The sequence below is a fragment of the Nelumbo nucifera genome, chromosome 1, assembly GCF_055504915.1.
Source record: "Nelumbo nucifera cultivar China Antique chromosome 1, China Antique-T2T, whole genome shotgun sequence".
Taxonomy (NCBI): domain Eukaryota; kingdom Viridiplantae; phylum Streptophyta; class Magnoliopsida; order Proteales; family Nelumbonaceae; genus Nelumbo; species Nelumbo nucifera.
The window spans coordinates 55140410-55145235 of NC_142649.1; the positions used below are offsets into that span (position 1 = coordinate 55140410).

At 39.4% G+C, this 4826-nt stretch overlaps 1 non-coding gene across 1 annotated transcript; it reads left to right on the forward strand.

Moving 5' to 3' along the window:
- Positions 1–750: 750 nt before the first annotated feature.
- Positions 751–857, forward strand: LOC148803284 (small nucleolar RNA R71). The gene has a single exon (XR_016081551.1). It is a non-coding gene; the product is annotated as a small nucleolar RNA R71 (small nucleolar RNA).
- Positions 858–4826: the final 3969 nt, after the last annotated feature.

Sequence of the window (4826 nt, forward strand, 5' to 3'; positions counted from 1 at the left end):
TTGGGATTGACTTCAGTTTTGCTAGGCAAAGTACCTTGAGCTCTTGCATTGAATGAACTAGCCATTTCACCTATTTGCATCTCCAAGTTCCTATTTTGGCTAGTTATTTGATCAACCTTTGCCTCCAACCTGTCATATTGCTTTTCCATTTTCTCAAACCTTTCAAAAGTAGCCCCAATGAATTTCTCAAAAGTTGTTTCATAGGAGGGTCTGTTTTCTTGTGGTGCTTGGGCCTGATTTTGATTCCTTCGTTGAAAGTTATTTTGGAAAGGTTGCCTTTGGTTGCCTCCTTGGTTTCCTGGATTTTCCCATGCTAAGTTGGGGTGATTCCTCCATCCAGAGTTATAAGAATTCGAGTAAGGGTTGTTTGGTTTCCGATTGGGATTATTGACAAACTGGACTTGCTCCATCCCATGACAATCTGAATTATGGTGATTTCCCCCACAAGATTCACACACTTTTGGATGGTTGGAGAGAACATTGATGTTCACTCATTCCAAGGTCTTGGCTATCGCATCAACTTTGGAAGCAAGCAGAGAATACCCATCCACATCATAAACACCAACAACCTTTTTTGTAATGCTTCTTTAATTAGACCAATGGTAGTTATTAGCTGCCATTTCTTCAAGGAGAACATTTGCATCTATAGCATTCTTGTTCATGAGAGCCCCACCAGCTGCTGCATCAATAGTACTTCTCATTTGAGGGGAGAGACCATTATAGAACGTCTATACTATCAACCAATCCGGGATACCGTGATGAGGACACTTTCTTTGCAAGTCTTTGAACCTTTCCCATGCTTCATAGAGAGTCTCTCCATCAAACTGAGTGAAGCTGGTGATGTCATGACTCAATTTAGCAGTTTTTCCTAGTGGGAAGTATTTTGCTAGAAATGCCTTTGTGAGCTGATCCCATGTAGTAATTGATCCCGAAGCATGAGAGATTAACCATGTTTTGGCTTTGTCTCTAAGAGAAAAAGGCAATCAACGACTGAACTTGCAACGGTTTAATTGAAAGCGCTAAGACTATTGGTCCACCTAACCATCCCAATGAACATCAATTTATTAAATTAACCAAGATGATTTATTATTTTCATAAGCTGAAGTCTTTCCTAATTTATCTGATATTCCCTCCCAGGATATATCAGACCTACTTGTATCAAGTAACCCTTCGATCCCTCGATTAGAGTTCTTGAGATAGAAAGTGCATTAAGTTCTATGAAAAACCTGTATCATTAGATGAATCATGTATATATATTCCTATATACCATTCAATTCACACTATGAATTATTTAGTCTTTTATATGAATTCCCATTCTGGTTCATTCATATAAACCAAATTAACTAGGAGGTGGCCAAGCTCCTAATTGAATTACGCATAATAACTCATAGACAATATGAAAATAAAAACAACTTGGTTGGATTAAATAAAAATCAATCCATGGTCGTGGTTAAACTTTCCACAGCCCTAGCTACAAATATATTAGTTCATGATAAAGGAAATTAAACAAACAAGGTATAAGAAAGAACTCATGATGTCGCCCCTTGAGGTTGAGATCGATGAACTTCTTTTCCTTGCCGCCGCTTTCCTCATTTTCTCCTCCTGCGTTGCCGACTGCCTTCTTGAAGGCTGAAACTCCCTTGGAGGATTTCTCCTTGATTGCTCCATAAATTGATTGATTAATGCCTTGGTGCTAGTCCACCCCCCCCTTTATATAGTTTTAGGAGGTGGGACTATTTCCAACACCTTTTCGGAGTTCTTTCTCAAAAATAGAAAGTCCTAATTCCTAATGATTAGTTTAGATCTAATCCTATCCTATCTCTTATCTAGTAATCTCAATCTCCTTTATCTTTCTAGAATTACATCAGAAAATTAAATCTGATGGGACTCTTTGCAATTTCCTTATTCTTGTATTCGTATTGGGCTTCTGCTGCGAACTGGGCTTCCCTACGAATTTGCTCATACTTCGGACCCAATTTTGACTTTGATTCAATCCAAATCTATCAAAACGTAAAACATGAAAGTTGTAGAGTTTTTACTTTTCTTTATAATGCATCTTGAATCATATCAATCGGAGACTGGATGGGAGAGTTATGCTTAGATTATTATGTGGTGCCGAAACTGTGCAAAATTACCCGATTAGCCTTGTTTTTCTCCTGACGCCTTCTTTCATGCCCTGAATCGAAATACAAGAATAATGAGTCCAATTAAGTACTAATTAAGTATAAAAGATTAAATATTTAGGGATAAAAATATGATAATTTTTATTCTTATCAGCCTTCCATCATTAGCATGAAAATGGGTCCTTCAATAATGAGGAAACACCATAAAATTGGGCTATCCATTTGCTGCTGGATCTGTTGAAATGTTTCATAAGATGATAGGGGCATCATAGACCGATGTGGGAGGGGCTTATCCTAAAATGGAAGACTCTCTCATGATACCTTGGCGTTCACGAATATTGTGATTGAGCACTCATTGGACAAAAATGTTTAACCTAAAATGGCAATGAACCTTGTTTGACAGAGGCCTAAGGGAAAGCTCATATGATGAGTGGATATGATCCATCACAGAAAGGTGGTGGGGTTATGCAGCTGAAACAGTTGGCTCCATGCACCCAATGTGATTTCCCACATTTCAAGAGACATAATTCGCAGTCTCTATCACTAAGATAGGAGGGAAATCTTAGAGATGAACAAATGGGAACGGAACATAGATTAAAAGCCATATCTATGTGGATAACATGAATCAAATTAGGTTGTGTACTAATGTTTGCTTTTTATTAGAAATGATAAACGGACAATTCGCTAAACTATTGGACGACAACAAACTTAAGGGCCCAAACTATGCTGACTGGTACCGTAACGTTATGCTAGTCCTCACTTCAGAGAAGTTGGACAAAGTAGTTTAGAATCCTGCCCCAGAACGTCCGGGTGATAGGGCTTCTAAGGCCCGTAGGAGGGACTACCAGGAATGGGAAGAGGAAAATTCCCTAGCCTGCTGCTACATCATAGCCTCCTTGGATAATTTGATACAATGACAGTTCGATCAGATCGAATTGTCCAAGGATATCTTGGATAGTCTAAGCACGATGTACGAAGAGCACAATCATTCTACTCGACAGAAGGTCTTGAAACAGTTCATGACCACGCAGATGTCCAAGAACCAACAGGTTCATGACCATTGTCTAAAGATGATGGGTTATATTAATGAACTTGAGGCTCTTGGATCCAGGTTTGACCATGTCACGAAGGTGGATGCCATCCTAAATTCTTTGCCTCCTTCCTTCAAACAGTTCATCATGAACTACAACATGAACAAGCTAAATGTTAGCATTCAGGAACTCAGCAATATATTGCAGAGGGCCGAAGAACTGATAAATAAGGATGAGCCCATTGCTATGCTTGTTGAAGCTAGAAAATCGGGCAATAAGAAGAGGAAGGCAAAGAGAAAGCCTCAGAAGAAAGCTGCCAAGTCCAAAAGGTAGAAGAAAGACAGAGCATCAGATGCTTGTCACTTTTGCAAGCAGATCGGCCACTGGAAGAGGAACTGTCCTCAGTACCTGGAATCCAAGAAACAAGGTAATTTCGAATCCTGTGTCATAGAAACCAATTTGTTGGTAACTTCTACTTCCTTGTGTATTGACTTTGGGGCTTCGACTCATGCGTGTAACTCACTGTAGGGGTTCAGGATAAGCAGAAGACTGAGTGATGGAGAAGTAACTCTTTACTTGGGGACTTCTACAAGTATTGCAGCAACAGCTATAGGAACTTTAGAATTAATTTTCAGATAATGAACTATTGTACTAAAAGATTGTCTTTATGTACAGAATTTGAGAAAAAATTTGATTTCTGTTTCAAAACTGTGTGCGGATGGATATTCTGTTCTTTTTAGTAATACGATTACTATTAAACGAAATAACAAATTCCTCGCATACAGAGAACTTGAGAATGGTCTCTATGTTTTCCATCATTCTTTGGAAACTAACATAACCGAAACTACGTCGGGTGACATCCCCAAGAAAAGAACCCATGATACAGTTAATCCCACGTGCTTGTTGCATTACCGACTTGGCCATATTAACATAGATCGTATCACAAGGTTGGTAAAGGATGGTCCTTTGGATTTTCTAATTGTATAAGATCTTCCAACCTGTGAACCTTGCCTTCAGGGTAAGATGACGAAACAGCCATTTAACAGTAAGCCTGAAAGATGTACAGGCACGCTTGACCTTATACATACTGATGTATGTGGTCCCATGAGTGTTAGGACACGTAAGCAGCACGTTTATTTTATAACATTCACTGATGATTACTCTCAGTATGGTTACAATGATACACAAGTTTGAATCATTTGAAAAGTTTAAAGAGTTCAGACAAGAGGTCGAGAAGCAATTAGGGAGAGAAATTAAGACCCTTCGATCAGATCGAGGTGGCAACTATCTCTCTGACGAATTCAGGGACTACTTAAAGGTCAATGGGATAGTGTCATAGCTAGCTCCTCCTACTACACCACAACTAAACGGTGTGTTAGAGAGGAGGAACAAGACTTTATCGGATATGGTCCGATCATTTCTCATACACTCAGAGTTGCCCACATCCTTTTGGGATTATGCATTAGAGACTGCGATATACGTGCTAAACCGGGTTCCAACCAAATCAGTTCCAAAGACTCCTTATGAGCTTTAGACCGGAAAGAAACCAAGTGTAAGACACTTGAAGAATTGGGGTTGTCCAGCACATGTTAAAAGAACGGGTACGGACAAATTGGAATCCAAGACCAGTCGTTGCCTATTCGTAGGCTACCCCAAAGGCTCTGTGGGTTAC